Below are 17,548 nucleotides of genomic sequence, written 5' to 3'. Positions count from 1 at the left end.
GTGAGACTTTTTTTACCCCTAAGACTTATTTTACCCCTGAGACTTATTTTGCCCCTGAGACTTTTTACCTGGAAGAATTCTTTACCCATGATACTTTTTCTACCTGTGAGACTTTTCTACCTGTGAGACTTTTTACCCGAATCTTTTTTTACCTCTGAGACTTCTATTACCCATGAGACTGTTTTCACCCGTGAGACTTCTTTTACCTGTGAGACTTTTTTTACCCCTAAGACTTATTTTACCCCTGAGACTTATTTTACCCCTGAGACTTATTTTGCCCCTGAGACTTTTTACCTGGGGGAATTCTTTACCCATGAGACTTTTTCTACCTGTGAGACTTTTCTACCTGCTAGACTTTTTACCCGAATCTTTTTTTACCTCTGAGACTTTTTGTACCTGTGAGACTTATTTTACCTGTGAGACTTATATTACCCCTGAGACATTTTACCTGCGGGAATTTTTCACCCATGAGACTTTTTCTACCTGTGAGACTTTTCTACCTGTGAGACTTTTTACCCGAATCTTTTTTTACCTCTGAGACTTCTATTACCCGTGAGACTTCTTTTACCTGTGAGACTTTTTTTTACCCCTAAGACTTATTTTACCCATGAGACTTATTTTACCCCTGAGACTTATTTTACCCCTGAGATTTTTACCTTTGGGAATTTTTTACCCATGATACTTTTTCTACCTGTGAGACTTTTCTATCTGCTAGACTTTTTACCCGAATCTTTTTTTACCTCTGAGACTTCTTTTACTTGTGAGGCTTTTTACCCATGCCTTTTTCTACCCGTCAGACTTTTTTCCCGTGAGACATTTTTTACCTATGGGACTTTTTACCTCTGAGACTTTTTACCCGTCAGATGTTTTTTAACCCATGAGACTTTTTTTTACTGTGAGATCTTTTTACCCATGACTTCTTTTACCCGTGAGACTTTTTTCACCCCTGAGACTTTTTTTACCTGTATGACTTTTTTTACCCCTTAGACTTTTTTTACCCCTGAGACTTTTTACCTGCGGGAATTTTTTACCCATGAGACTTTTTCTACCTGTGAGACTTTTCTACCTGCTAGACTTTTTACCCGAATCTTTTTTTTCCTCTGAGACTTTTTTTACCTGTGAGACTTTTTTTACCCATGACTTTTTTTACCCGTCAGACTTTTTTCCCGTGAGACATTTTTTACCTATGGGACTTTTTACCTCTGAGACTGTTTTTACCCATGAGATGTTTTTTAATCCATGAGACTTTTTTTACCCCTGAGACTTATTTTACCTGTGAGACTTATTTTACCCATGAGACTTTTTACCTGCGGGAATTTTTTACCCATGAGACTTTTTCTACCTGTGAGACTTTTCTACCTGCTAGACTTTTTACCCGAATCTTTTTTTACCTCTGAGACTTCTATTACCCGTGAGACTTTTTTCACCCGTGAGACTTCTTTTACCTGTGAGACTTTTTTTACCCCTAAGACTTATTTTACCAATGAGACTTATTTTACCCCTGAGATTTTTACCTGCGGGAATTTTTTACCCATGAGACTTTTTCTACCTGTGAGACTTTTCTACCTGCTAGACTTTTTACCCGAATCTTTTTTTACCTCTGAGACTGTATTTACCTGTGAGACTATTTTTACCCATGACTTTTTTTACCCGTCAGACTTTTTTCCCGTGAGACATTTTTTACCTATGGGACTTTTTACCTCTGAGACTTTTTACCCGTCAGATGTTTTTTAACCCGTGAGACTTTTTTTAACTGTGAGACCTTTTTACCCATGACTTCTTTTACCCGTGAGACTTTTTTTACCCATGACTTTTTTTACCCGTCAGACTTTTTTCCCGTGAGACATTTTTTAGCTATGGGACTTTTTACCTCTGAGACTTTTTACCCGTCAGATGTTTTTTAACCCGTGAGACTTTTTTTTACTGTGAGACCTTTTTACCCATGACTTCTTTTACCCCTGAGACTTCTTTTACCCCTGAGACTTTTTACCAGCTGGAATTTTTTACCCATGAGACTTTTTCTACCTGTGCGACTTTTCTACCTGCTAGACTTTTTACCCGAATCTTATTTTACCTCTGAGACTTTTTTTACCTCTGAGACTTTTTACCCGTCAGATGTTTTTTAATCCATGAGACTTTTTTTACCCCTGAGACTTTTTTTACCTGTGAGACTTTTTTTACCCTTGAGACTTTTTACCTGCGGGAATTTTTTACCCATGAGACTTTTTCTACCTGTGAGACTTTTCTACCTGCTAGACTTTTTACCCGAATCTTTTTTTACCTCTGAGACTGTATTTACCTGTGAGACTTTTTTTACCCATGACGTTTTTTACCCGTCAGACTTTTTTCCCGTGAGACATTTTTTACCTATGGGACTTTTTACCTCTGAGACTTTTTACCCGTCAGATGTTTTTTAATCCATGAGACTTTTTTTACCCCTGAGACTTATTTTACCTGTGAGACTTATTTTACCCCTGAGACTTTTTACCTGCGGGAATTTTTTACCCATGAGACTTTTTCTACCTGTGAGACTTTTCTACCTGCTAGACTTTTTACCCGAATCTTTTTTTACCTCTGAGACTTCTATTACCCCTGAGACTTTTTTCACCCGTGAGACTTCTTTTACCTGTGAAACTTTTTTTACCTGTGAGACTTTTTTTACCTCTGAGACTTATTTTACCTGTGAGACTTATTTTACCCATGAGACTTTTTACCTGCAGGAATTTTTTACCCATGAGACTTTTTCTACCTGTGAGACTTTTCTACCTGCTAGACTTTTTACCCGAATCTTTTTTTACCTCTGAGACTTCTATTACCCGTGAGACTTTTTTCACCCGTGAGACTTCTTTTACCTGTGAGACTTTTTTTACCCCTAAGACTTATTTTACCAATGAGACTTATTTTACCCCTGAGATTTTTACCTGCGGGAATTTTTTACCCATGAGACTTTTTCTACCTGTGAGACTTTTCTACCTGCTAGACTTTTTACCCGAATCTTTTTTTACCTCTGAGACTGTATTTACCTGTGAGACTATTTTTATCCATGAATTTTTTTACCCGTCAGACTTTTTTCCCGTGAGACATTTTTTACCTATGGGACTTTTTACCTCTGAGACTTTTTACCCGTCAGATGTTTTTTAACCCGTGAGACTTTTTTTAACTGTGAGACCTTTTTACCCATGACTTCTTTTACCCGTGAGACTTTTTTTACCCATGACTTTTTTTACCCGTCAGACTTTTTTCCCGTGAGACATTTTTTAGCTATGGGACTTTTTACCTCTGAGACTTTATACCCGTCAGATGTTTTTTAACCCGTGAGACTTTTTTTACCTGTGAGACCTTTTTACCCATGACTTCTTTTAACCGTGAGACTTTTTTCACCCCTGAGACTTTTTTTACCTGTGAGTCTTTTTTTACCCCTCAGACTTATTTTGCCCCTGAGACTTTTTACCTGCGGGAATTCTTTACCCATGAGACTTTTTCTACCTGTGAGACTTTTCTACCTGCTAGACTTTTTACCCGAATCTTTTTTTACCTCTGAGACTTTTTGTACCTGTGAGACTTATTTTACCTGTGAGACTTATATTACCCCTGAGACATTTTACCTGCGGGAATTTTTCACCCATGAGACTTTTTCTACCTGTGAGACTTTTCTACCTGTGAGACTTTTTACCCGAATCTTTTTTTACCTCTGAGACTTCTTTTACTTGTGAGGCTTTTTACCCATGCCTTTTTCTACCCGTCAGACTTTTTTCCCGTGAGACATTTTTTACCTATGGGACTTTTTACCTCTGAGACTTTTTACCCGTCAGATGTTTTTTAACCCATGAGACTTTTTTTTACTGTGAGATCTTTTTACCCATGACTTCTTTTACCCGTGAGACTTTTTTCACCCCTGAGACTTTTTTTACCTGTATGACTTTTTTTACCCCTTAGACTTTTTTTACCCCTGAGACTTTTTACCTGCGGGAATTTTTTACCCATGAGACTTTTTCTACCTGTGAGACTTTTCTACCTGCTAGACTTTTTACCCGAATCTTTTTTTTCCTCTGAGACTTTTTTTACCTGTGAGACTTTTTTTACCCATGACTTTTTTTACCCGTCAGACTTTTTTCCCGTGAGACATTTTTTACCTATGGGACTTTTTACCTCTGAGACTGTTTTTACCCATGAGATGTTTTTTAATCCATGAGACTTTTTTTACCCCTGAGACTTATTTTACCTGTGAGACTTATTTTACCCATGAGACTTTTTACCTGCGGGAATTTTTTACCCATGAGACTTTTTCTACCTGTGAGACTTTTCTACCTGCTAGACTTTTTACCCGAATCTTTTTTTACCTCTGAGACTTCTATTACCCGTGAGACTTTTTTCACCCGTGAGACTTCTTTTACCTGTGAGACTTTTTTTACCCCTAAGACTTATTTTACCAATGAGACTTATTTTACCCCTGAGATTTTTACCTGCGGGAATTTTTTACCCATGAGACTTTTTCTACCTGTGAGACTTTTCTACCTGCTAGACTTTTTACCCGAATCTTTTTTTACCTCTGAGACTGTATTTACCTGTGAGACTATTTTTACCCATGACTTTTTTTACCCGTCAGACTTTTTTCCCGTGAGACATTTTTTACCTATGGGACTTTTTACCTCTGAGACTTTTTACCCGTCAGATGTTTTTTAACCCGTGAGACTTTTTTTAACTGTGAGACCTTTTTACCCATGACTTCTTTTACCCGTGAGACTTTTTTTACCCATGACTTTTTTTACCCGTCAGACTTTTTTCCCGTGAGACATTTTTTAGCTATGGGACTTTTTACCTCTGAGACTTTTTACCCGTCAGATGTTTTTTAACCCGTGAGACTTTTTTTTACTGTGAGACCTTTTTACCCATGACTTCTTTTACCCCTGAGACTTCTTTTACCCCTGAGACTTTTTACCAGCTGGAATTTTTTACCCATGAGACTTTTTCTACCTGTGCGACTTTTCTACCTGCTAGACTTTTTACCCGAATCTTATTTTACCTCTGAGACTTTTTTTACCTCTGAGACTTTTTACCCGTCAGATGTTTTTTAATCCATGAGACTTTTTTTACCCCTGAGACTTTTTTTACCTGTGAGACTTTTTTTACCCTTGAGACTTTTTACCTGCGGGAATTTTTTACCCATGAGACTTTTTCTACCTGTGAGACTTTTCTACCTGCTAGACTTTTTACCCGAATCTTTTTTTACCTCTGAGACTGTATTTACCTGTGAGACTTTTTTTACCCATGACGTTTTTTACCCGTCAGACTTTTTTCCCGTGAGACATTTTTTACCTATGGGACTTTTTACCTCTGAGACTTTTTACCCGTCAGATGTTTTTTAATCCATGAGACTTTTTTTACCCCTGAGACTTATTTTACCTGTGAGACTTATTTTACCCCTGAGACTTTTTACCTGCGGGAATTTTTTACCCATGAGACTTTTTCTACCTGTGAGACTTTTCTACCTGCTAGACTTTTTACCCGAATCTTTTTTTACCTCTGAGACTTCTATTACCCCTGAGACTTTTTTCACCCGTGAGACTTCTTTTACCTGTGAAACTTTTTTTACCTGTGAGACTTTTTTTACCTCTGAGACTTATTTTACCTGTGAGACTTATTTTACCCATGAGACTTTTTACCTGCAGGAATTTTTTACCCATGAGACTTTTTCTACCTGTGAGACTTTTCTACCTGCTAGACTTTTTACCCGAATCTTTTTTTACCTCTGAGACTTCTATTACCCGTGAGACTTTTTTCACCCGTGAGACTTCTTTTACCTGTGAGACTTTTTTTACCCCTAAGACTTATTTTACCAATGAGACTTATTTTACCCCTGAGATTTTTACCTGCGGGAATTTTTTACCCATGAGACTTTTTCTACCTGTGAGACTTTTCTACCTGCTAGACTTTTTACCCGAATCTTTTTTTACCTCTGAGACTGTATTTACCTGTGAGACTATTTTTATCCATGACTTTTTTTACCCGTCAGACTTTTTTCCCGTGAGACATTTTTTACCTATGGGACTTTTTACCTCTGAGACTTTTTACCCGTCAGATGTTTTTTAACCCGTGAGACTTTTTTTAACTGTGAGACCTTTTTACCCATGACTTCTTTTACCCGTGAGACTTTTTTTACCCATGACTTTTTTTACCCGTCAGACTTTTTTCCCGTGAGACATTTTTTAGCTATGGGACTTTTTACCTCTGAGACTTTATACCCGTCAGATGTTTTTTAACCCGTGAGACTTTTTTTACCTGTGAGACCTTTTTACCCATGACTTCTTTTAACCGTGAGACTTTTTTCACCCCTGAGACTTTTTTTACCTGTGAGTCTTTTTTTACCCCTCAGACTTATTTTGCCCCTGAGACTTTTTACCTGCGGGAATTCTTTACCCATGAGACTTTTTCTACCTGTGAGACTTTTCTACCTGCTAGACTTTTTACCCGAATCTTTTTTTACCTCTGAGACTTTTTGTACCTGTGAGACTTATTTTACCTGTGAGACTTATATTACCCCTGAGACATTTTACCTGCGGGAATTTTTCACCCATGAGACTTTTTCTACCTGTGAGACTTTTCTACCTGTGAGACTTTTTACCCGAATCTTTTTTTACCTCTGAGACTTCTATTACCCATGAGACTGTTTTCACCCGTGAGACTTCTTTTACCTGTGAGACTTTTTTTACCCCTAAGACTTATTTTACCCCTGAGACTTATTTTGCCCCTGAGACTTTTTACCTGGAAGAATTCTTTACCCATGATACTTTTTCTACCTGTGAGACTTTTCTACCTGTGAGACTTTTTACCCGAATCTTTTTTTACCTCTGAGACTTCTATTACCCATGAGACTGTTTTCACCCGTGAGACTTCTTTTACCTGTGAGACTTTTTTTACCCCTAAGACTTATTTTACCCCTGAGACTTATTTTACCCCTGAGACTTATTTTGCCCCTGAGACTTTTTACCTGGGGGAATTCTTTACCCATGAGACTTTTTCTACCTGTGAGACTTTTCTACCTGCTAGACTTTTTACCCAAATCTTATTTTACCTCTGAGACTTTTTGTACCTGTGAGACTTATTTTACCTGTGAGACTTATATTACCCCTGAGACATTTTACCTGCGGGAATTTTTCACCCATGAGACTTTTTCTACCTGTGAGACTTTTCTACCTGTGAGACTTTTTACCCGAATCTTTTTTTACCTCTGAGACTTCTATTACCCGTGAGACTTCTTTTACCTGTGAGACTTTTTTTTACCCCTAAGACTTATTTTACCCATGAGACTTATTTTACCCCTGAGACTTATTTTACCCCTGAGATTTTTACCTTTGGGAATTTTTTACCCATGATACTTTTTCTACCTGTGAGACTTTTCTATCTGCTAGACTTTTTACCCGAATCTTTTTTTACCTCTGAGACTTCTTTTACTTGTGAGGCTTTTTACCCATGCCTTTTTCTACCCGTCAGACTTTTTTCCCGTGAGACATTTTTTACCTATGGGACTTTTTACCTCTGAGACTTTTTACCAGTCAGATGTTTTTTAACCCATGAGACTTTTTTTTACTGTGAGATCTTTTTACCCATGACTTCTTTTACCCGTGAGACTTTTTTCACCCCTGAGACTTTTTTTACCTGTATGACTTTTTTTACCCCTTAGACTTTTTTTACCCCTGAGACTTTTTACCTGCGGGAATTTTTTACCCATGAGACTTTTTCTACCTGTGAGACTTTTCTACCTGCTAGACTTTTTACCCAAATCTTTTTTTACCTCTGAGACTTCTATTACCCGTGAGACTTTTTTCACCCGTGAGACTTCTTTTACCTGTGAGACTTTTTTTTACCCCTAAGACTTATTTTACCCATGAGACTTATTTTACCCCTGAGACTTATTTTACCCCTGAGATTTTTACCTGCGGGAATTTTTTACCCATGATACTTTTTCTACCTGTGAGACTTTTCTATCTGCTAGACTTTTTACCCGAATCTTTTTTTACCTCTGAGACTTCTTTTACTTGTGAGGCTTTTTACCCATGCCTTTTTCTACCCGTCAGACTTTTTTCCCGTGAGACATTTTTTACCTATGGGACTTTTTACCTCTGAGACTTTTTACCCGTCAGATGTTTTTTAACCCATGAGACTTTTTTTTACTGTGAGATCTTTTTACCCATGACTTCTTTTACCCGTGAGACATTTTTCACCCCTGAGACTTTTTTTACCTGTATGACTTTTTTTACCCCTTAGACTTTTTTTACCCCTGAGACTTTTTACCTGCGGGAATTTTTTATCCATGAGACTTTTTCTACCTGTGAGACTTTTCTACCTGCTAGACTTTTTGCCCGAATTTTTTTTTACCTCTGAGACTTTTTTTACCTGTGAGACTTTTTTTACCCATGACTTTTTTTACCCGTCAGACTTTTTTCCCGTGAGACATTGTTTACCTATGGGACTTTTTACCTCTGAGACTTTTTACCCGTCAGATGTTTTTTAATCCATGAGACTTTTTTTACCCCTGAGACTTTTTTTACCTGTGATATTTTTTTTACCCCTGAGACTTATTTTACCCCTGAGACTTTTTACCTGCGGGAATTTTTTACCCATGAGACTTTTTCTACCTGTGAGACTTTTCTACCTGCTAGACTTTTTACCCAAATCTTTTTTTACCTCTGAGACTTCTATTACCCGTGAGACTTTTTTTACCCGTGAGACTTTTTTTACCTCTGAGACTTATTTTACCTGTGAGACTTATTTTACCCCTGAGACTTATTTTACCACTGAGATTTTTACCTGCGGGAATTTTTTACCCATGAGACTTTTTCTACCTGTGAGACTTTTCTACCTGCTAGACTTTTTGCCCGAATTTTTTTTTACCTCTGAGACTTTTTTTACCTGTGAGACTTTTTTTACCCATGACTTTTTTTACCCATCAGACTTTTTTCCCGTGAGACATTGTTTACCTATGGGACTTTTTACCTCTGAGACTTTTTACCCGTCAGATGTTTTTTAATCCATGAGACTTTTTTTACCCCTGAGACTTTTTTTACCTGTGATATTTTTTTTACCCCTGAGACTTATTTTACCCCTGAGACTTTTTACCTGCGGGAATTTTTTACCCATGAGACTTTTTCTACCTGTGAGACTTTTCTACCTGCTAGACTTTTTACCCAAATCTTTTTTTACCTCTGAGACTTCTATTACCCGTGAGACTTTTTTTACCCGTGAGACTTTTTTTACCTCTGAGACTTTTTTTACCTCTGAGACTTATTTTACCTGTGAGACTTATTTTACCCCTGAGACTTATTTTACCACTGAGATTTTTACCTGCGGGAATTTTTTACCCATGATACTTTTTCTACCTGTGAGACTTTTCTACCTGCTAGACTTTTTACCCGAATCTTTTTTTACCTCTGAGACTTCTTTTACTTGTGAGGCTTTTTACCCATGACTTTTTTTACTCGTCAGACTTTTTTCCCGTGAGACATTTTTTACATATGGGACTTTTTACCTCGAAACTTTTTACCCGTCAGATGTTTTTTAACCCGTGAGATTTTTTTTACCCCTGAGACTTTTTTTACCTGTGAGATTTTTTTTACCCCTGAGACTTATTTTACCACTGAGATTTTTACCTGCGGGAATTTTTTACCCATGAGACTTTTTCTACCTGTGAGACTTTTCTACCTGCTAGACTTTTTGCCCGAATTTTTTTTTACCTCTGAGACTTTTTTTACCTGTGAGACTTTTTTTACCCATGACTTTTTTTACCCATCAGACTTTTTTCCCGTGAGACATTGTTTACCTATGGGACTTTTTACCTCTGAGACTTTTTACCCGTCAGATGTTTTTTAATCCATGAGACTTTTTTTACCCCTGAGACTTTTTTTACCCATGAGACTTATTTTACCTGTGAGATTTTTTTTACCCTTGAGACTTTTTACCTGCGAGAATTTTTTACCCATGAGACTTTTTCTACCTGTGAGACTTTTCTACCTGCTAGACTTTTTACCCGAATCTTTTTTTACCTCTGAGACTTCTTTTACTTGTGAGGCTTTTTACCCGTCAGACTTTTTTCCCGTGAGACATTTTTTACCTATGGGACTTTTTACCTCTGAGACTTTTTACCCGTCAGATGTTTTTTAATCCATGAGACTTTTTTTACCCCTGAGACTTATTTTACCTGTGAGACTTATTTTACCCCTGAGACTTTTTACCTGCGGGAATTTTTTACCCATGAGACTTTTTCTACCTGTGAGACTTTTCTACCTGCTAGACTTTTTACCCGAATCTTTTTTTACCTCTGAGACTTCTATTACCCCTGAGACTTTTTTCACCCGTGAGACTTCTTTTACCTGTGAAACTTTTTTTACCTGTGAGACTTTTTTTACCTCTGAGACTTATTTTACCTGTGAGACTTATTTTACCCCTGAGACTTATTTTACCCCTGAGATTTTTACCTGCGGGAATTTTTTACCCATGATACTTTTTCTACCTGTGAGACTTTTCTACCTCTGAGACTTTTTACCCGAATCTTTTTTTACCTCTGAGACTTCTTTTACTTGTGAGGCTTTTTACCCATGACTTTTTTTACTCGTCAGACTTTTTTCCCGTGAGACATTTTTTACCTATGGGACTTTTTACCTCGAGACTTTTTACCCGTCAGATGTTTTTTAACCCGTGAGATTTTTTTTACCCCTGAGACTTTTTTTACCTGTGAGATTTTTTTTACCCCTGAGACTTATTTTACCCCTGAGACTTTTTACCTGCGGGAATTTTTTACCCATGAGACTTTTTCTACCTGTGAGACTTTTCTACCTGCTAGACTTTTTACCCGAATCTTATTTTACCTCTGAGACTTTTTTTACCCATGACGTTTTTTACCCGTCAGACTTTTTTCCCGTGAAACATTTTTTACCTATGGGACTTTTTACCTCTGAGACTTTTTACCCGTCAGATGTTTTTTAATCCATGAGACTTTTTTTACCCCTGAGACTTTTTTTACCTGTGAGACTTTTTTTACCCTTGAGACTTTTTACCTGCGGGAATTTTTTACCCATGAGACTTTTTCTACCTGTGAGACTTTTCTACCTGCTAGACTTTTTGCCCGAATCTTTTTTTACCTCTGAGACTTCTTTTACTTGTGAGGCTTTTTACCCATGACTTTTTTTACCCGTCAGACTTTTTTCCCGTGAGACATTTTTTACCTATGGGACTTTTTACCTCTGAGACTGTTTTTACCCATGAGATGTTTTTTAATCCATGATACTTTTTTTACCCCTGAGACTTATTTTACCTGTGAGACTTATTTTACCCCTGAGACTTTTTACCTGCGGGAATTTTTTACCCATGAGACTTTTTCTACCTGTGAGACTTTTCTACCTGCTAGACTTTTTACCCGAATCTTTTTTTACCTCTGAGACTTCTATAACCCGTGAGACTTTTTTCACCCGTGAGACTTCTTTTACCTGTGAGACTTTTTTTACCTGTGAGACTTTTTTTACCTCTGAGACTTATTTTACCTGTGAGACTTATTTTACCCCTGAGACTTATTTTACCCCTGAGATTTTTACCTGCGGGAATTTTTTACCCATGAGACTTTTTCTACCTGTGAGACTTTTCTACCTCTGAGACTTTTTACCCGAATCTTTTTTTACCTCTGAGACTTCTTTTACTTGTGAGGCTTTTTACCCATGACTTTTTTTACCCGTCAGACTTTTTTCCCGTGAGACATTTTTTACCTATGGGACTTTTTACCTCGAGACTTTTTACCCGTCAGATGTTTTTTAATCCGTGAGACTTTTTTTACCCCTGAGACTTTTTTTACCTGTGAGATTTTTTTTACCCCTGAGACTTATTTTACCCCTGAGACTTTTTACCTGCGGGAATTTTTTACCCATGAGACTTTTTCTACCTGTGAGACTTTTCTACCTGCTAGACTTTTTACCCGAATCTTTTTTTACCTCTGAGACTTTTTTTACCTGTGAGACTTTTTTTACCCATGACTTTTTTTACCCGTCAGACTTTTTTCCCGTGAGACATTTTTTACCTATGGGACTTTTTACCTCTGAGACTTTTTACCCGTCAGATGTTTTTTAATCCATGAGACTTTTTTTACCCCTGAGACTTATTTTACCTGTGAGACTTATTTTACCCCTGAGACTTTTTACCTGCGGGAATTTTTTACCCATGAGACTTTTTCTACCTGTGAGACTTTTCTACCTGCTAGACTTTTTACCCGAATCTTTTTTTACCTCTGAGACTTCTATTACCCCTGAGACTTTTTTCACCCGTGAGACTTCTTTTACCTGTGAAACTTTTTTTACCTGTGAGACTTTTTTTACCTCTGAGACTTATTTTACCTGTGAGACTTATTTTACCCCTGAGACTTATTTTACCCCTGAGATTTTTACCTGCGGGAATTTTTTACCCATGATACTTTTTCTACCTGTGAGACTTTTCTACCTCTGAGACTTTTTACCCGAATCTTTTTTTACCTCTGAGACTTTTTTTACTTGTGAGGCTTTTTACCCATGACTTTTTTTACTCGTCAGACTTTTTTCCCGTGAGACATTTTTTACCTATGGGACTTTTTACCTCGAGACTTTTTACCCGTCAGATGTTTTTTAACCCGTGAGATTTTTTTTACCCCTGAGACTTTTTTTACCTGTGAGATTTTTTTTACCCCTGAGACTTATTTTACCCCTGAGACTTTTTACCTGCGGGAATTTTTTACCCATGAGACTTTTTCTACCTGTGAGACTTTTCTACCTGCTAGACTTTTTACCCGAATCTTATTTTACCTCTGAGACTTTTTTTACCCATGACGTTTTTTACCCGTCAGACTTTTTTCCCGTGAAACATTTTTTACCTATGGGACTTTTTACCTCTGAGACTTTTTACCCGTCAGATGTTTTTTAATCCATGAGACTTTTTTTACCCCTGAGACTTTTTTTACCTGTGAGACTTTTTTTAACCTTGAGACTTTTTACCTGCGGGAATTTTTTACCCATGAGACTTTTTCTACCTGTGAGACTTTTCTACCTGCTAGACTTTTTGCCCGAATCTTTTTTTACCTCTGAGACTTCTTTTACTTGTGAGGCTTTTTACCCATGACTTTTTTTACCCGTCAGACTTTTTTCCCATGAGACATTTTTTACCTATGGGACTTTTTACCTCTGAGACTGTTTTTACCCATGAGATGTTTTTTAATCCATGATACTTTTTTTACCCCTGAGACTTATTTTACCTGTGAGACTTATTTTACCCCTGAGACTTTTTACCTGCGGGAATTTTTTACCCATGAGACTTTTTCTACCTGTGAGACTTTTCTACCTGCTAGACTTTTTACCCGAATCTTTTTTTACCTCTGAGACTTCTATAACCCGTGAGACTTTTTTCACCCGTGAGACTTCTTTTACCTGTGAGACTTTTTTTACCTGTGAGACTTTTTTTACCTCTGAGACTTATTTTACCTGTGAGACTTATTTTACCCCTGAGACTTATTTTACCCCTGAGATTTTTACCTGCGGGAATTTTTTACCCATGAGACTTTTTCTACCTGTGAGACTTTTCTACCTCTGAGACTTTTTACCCGAATCTTTTTTTACCTCTGAGACTTCTTTTACTTGTGAGGCTTTTTACCCATGACTTTTTTTACCCGTCAGACTTTTTTCCCGTGAGACATTTTTTACCTATGGGACTTTTTACCTCGAGACTTTTTACCCGTCAGATGTTTTTTAATCCGTGAGACTTTTTTTACCCCTGAGACTTTTTTTACCTGTGAGATTTTTTTTACCCCTGAGACTTATTTTACCCCTGAGACTTTTTACCTGCGGGAATTTTTTACCCATGAGACTTTTTCTACCTGTGAGACTTTTCTACCTGCTAGACTTTTTACCCGAATCTTTTTTTACCTCTGAGACTTTTTTTACCTGTGAGACTTTTTTTACCCATGACTTTTTTTACCCGTCAGACTTTTTTCCCGTGAGACATTTTTTACCTATGGGACTTTTTACCTCTGAGACTTTTTACCCGTCAGATGTTTTTTAATCCATGAGACTTTTTTTACCCCTGAGACTTATTTTACCTGTGAGACTTATTTTACCCCTGAGACTTTTTACCTGCGGGAATTTTTTACCCATGAGACTTTTTCTACCTGTGCGAATTTTCTACCTCTGAGACTTTTTACCCGAATCTTTTTTTACCTCTGAGACTTCTATTACCCGTGAGACTTTTTTCACCCGTGAGACTTCTTTTACCTGTGAGACTTTTTTTACCTGTGAGACTTTTTTTACCTCTGAGACTTATTTTACCTGTGAGACTTATTTTACCCCTGAGACTTATTTTACCCCTGAGATTTTTACCTGCGGGAATTTTTTACCCATGAGACTTTTTCTACCTGTGAGACTTTTCTACCTGCTAGACTTTTTACCCAAATCTTTTTTTACCTCTGAGACCTTTTTTACCTGTGAGACTTTTTTTACCCATGACTTTTTTTACCCGTCAGACTTTTTTCCCGTGAGACATTTTTTACCTATGGGACTTTTTACCTCTGAGACTTTTTACCCGTCAGATGTTTTTTAACCCATGAGACTTTTTTTACCCCTGAGACTTATTTTACCCATGAGACTTATTTTACCTGTGAGACTTATTTTACCCTTGAGACTTTTTACCTGCGGGAATTTTTTACCCATGAGACTTTTTCTACCTGTGAGACTTTTCTACCTGCTAGACTTTTTACCCGAATCTTTTTTTACCTCTGAGACTTCTTTTACTTGTGAGGCTTTTTACCCATGACTTTTTTTACCCGTCAGACTTTTTTCCCGTGAGACATTTTTTACCTATGGGACTTTTTACCTCTGAGACTTTTTACCCGTCAGATGTTTTTTAACCCGTGAGACTTTTTTTAACTGTGAGACCTTTTTACCCATGACTTCTTTTACCCGTGAGACTTTTTTCACCCGTGAGACTTTTTTTACCTTTTAGACTTTTTTTACCCCTGAGACTTTTTACCTGCGGGAATTTTTTACCCATGAGACTTTTTCTACCTGTGAGACTTTTCTACCTGCTAGACTTTTTGCCCGAATTTTTTTTTACCTCTGAGACTTTTTTTACCTGTGAGACTTTTTTTACCCATGACTTTTTTTACCCGTCAGACTTTTTTCCCGTGAGACATTGTTTACCTATGGGACTTTTTACCTCTGAGACTTTTTACCCGTCAGATGTTTTTTAATCCATGAGACTTTTTTTACCCCTGAGACTTTTTTTACCTGTGAGACTTATTTTACCCCTGAGACTTTTTACCTGCGGGAATTTTTTACCCATGAGACTTTTTCTACCTGTGAGACTTTTCTACCTGCTAGACTTTTTACCCGAATCTTTTTTTACCTCTGAGACTTCTATCACCCGTGAGACTTTTTTTACCCGTGAGACTTTTTTTACCTGTGAGACTTTTTTTACCTCTGAGACTTATTTTACCCGTGAGACTTATTTTACCCCTGAGACTTATTTTACCACTGAGATTTTTACCTGCGGGAATTTTTTACCCATGATACTTTTTCTACCTGTGAGACTTTTCTACCTCTGAGACTTTTTACCCGAATCTTTTTTTACCTCTGAGACTTCTTTTACTTGTGAGGCTTTTTACCCATGACTTTTATTACTCGTCAGACTTTTTTCCCGTGAGACATTTTTTACCTATGGGACTTTTTACCTCGAGACTTTTTACCCGTCAGATGTTTTTTAACCCGTGAGACTTTTTTTACCCCTGAGACTTTTTTTACCTGTGAGATTTTTTTTACCCCTGAGACTTATTTTACCCCTGAGACTTTTTACCTGCGGGAATTTTTTACCCATGAGACTTTTTCTACCTGTGAGACTTTTCTACCTGCTAGACTTTTTACCCAAATCTTTTTTTACCTCTGAGACCTTTTTTACCTGTGAGACTTTTTTTCACCCATGACTTTTTTTACCCGTCAGACTTTTTTCCCGTGAGACATTGTTTACCTATGGGACTTTTTACCTCTGAGACTTTTTACCCGTCAGATGTTTTTTAATCCATGAGACTTTTTTTACCCCTGAGACTTTTTTTACCTGTGATATTTTTTTTACCCCTGAGACTTATTTTACCCCTGAGACTTTTTACCTGCGGGAATTTTTTACCCATGAGACTTTTTCTACCTGTGAGACTTTTCTACCTGCTAGACTTTTTACCCAAATCTTTTTTTACCTCTGAGACTTCTATTACCCGTGAGACTTTTTTTACCCGTGAGACTTTTTTTACCTGTGAGACTTTTTTTACCTCTGAGACTTATTTTACCCGTGAGACTTATTTTACCCCTGAGACTTATTTTACCACTGAGATTTTTACCTGCGGGAATTTTTTACCCATGATACTTTTTTTACCTGTGAGACTTTTCTACCTGCTAGACTTTTTACCCGAATCTTTTTTTACCTCTGAGACTTCTTTTACTTGTGAGGCTTTTTACCCATGACTTTTATTAGTCGTCAGACTTTTTTCCCGTGAGACATTTTTTACCTATGGGACTTTTTACCTCGAGACTTTTTACCCGTCAGATGTTTTTTAACCCGTGAGACTTTTTTTACCCCTGAGACTTTTTTTACCTGTGAGTTTTTTTTTACCCCTGAGACTTATTTTACCTCTGAGACTTTTTACCCGTCAGATGTTTTTTAATCCATGAGACTTTTTTTACCCCTGAGACTTATTTTACCCATGAGACTTATTTTACCTGTGAGACTTATTTTACCCTTGAGACTTTTTACCTGCGGGAATTTTTTACCCATGAGACTTTTTCTACCTGTGAGACTTTTCTACCTGCTAGACTTTTTACCCGAATCTTTTTTTACCTCTGAGACTTCTTTTACTTGTGAGGCTTTTTACCCATGACTTTTTTTACCCGTCAGACTTTTTTCCCGTGAGACATTTTTTACCTATGGGACTTTTTACCTCTGAGACTTTTTACCCGTCAGATGTTTTTTAACCCGTGAGACTTTTTTTAACTGTGAGACCTTTTTACCCATGACTTCTTTTACCCGTGAGACTTTTTTCACCCGTGAGACTTTTTTTACCTTTTAGACTTTTTTTACCCCTGAGACTTTTTACCTGCGGGAATTTTTTACCCATGAGACTTTTTCTACCTGTGAGACTTTTCTACCTGCTAGACTTTTTGCCCGAATTTTTTTTTACCTCTGAGACTTTTTTTACCTGTGAGACTTTTTTTACCCATGACTTTTTTTACCCGTCAGACTTTTTTCCCGTGAGACATTGTTTACCTATGGGACTTTTTACCTCTGAGACTTTTTACCTGTCAGATGTTTTTTAACCCGTGAGACTTTTTTTACCCCTGAGACTTTTTTTACCTGTGAGATTTTTTTTACCCCTGAGACTTATTTTACCCCTGAGACTTTTTACCTGCGGGAATTTTTTACCCATGAGACTTTTTCTACCTGTGAGACTTTTCTACCTGCTAGACTTTTTACCCAAATCTTTTTTTACCTCTGAGACCTTTTTTAC

At 37.2% G+C, this 17,548-nt stretch overlaps 2 long non-coding RNA genes across 2 annotated transcripts in view; both read right to left on the bottom strand.

Moving 5' to 3' along the window:
* Positions 1–2,759: 2,759 nt before the first annotated feature.
* On the bottom strand, positions 2,760–5,129 carry LOC308054380. The gene is made up of 3 exons (XR_013924090.1): positions 5,113–5,129; positions 3,340–3,399; positions 2,760–3,169 (listed from the first exon to the last, which is right to left on the bottom strand). It is a non-coding gene; the product is annotated as an uncharacterized lncRNA (long non-coding RNA).
* A 363-nt stretch (positions 5,130–5,492) lies between these two features.
* Positions 5,493–17,548, bottom strand: part of LOC308054378 — a 64,443-nt gene continuing 52,387 nt past the window's right edge. The window contains exons 7-8 of the long non-coding RNA XR_013924085.1: positions 6,937–6,988; positions 5,493–5,593 (exon numbers count right to left, since the gene is read on the bottom strand). This is a non-coding gene — a long non-coding RNA (uncharacterized lncRNA). The remainder of the gene's footprint in view (positions 5,594–6,936; positions 6,989–17,548) is intronic.

This window comes from Falco punctatus, assembly GCF_963210335.1.
Source record: "Falco punctatus genome assembly, chromosome: 17".
NCBI classification, from domain to species: domain Eukaryota; kingdom Metazoa; phylum Chordata; class Aves; order Falconiformes; family Falconidae; genus Falco; species Falco punctatus.
Note: the sequence above shows the minus strand (reverse complement) of the source record. Positions and strands in the feature narration are given on the sequence as shown.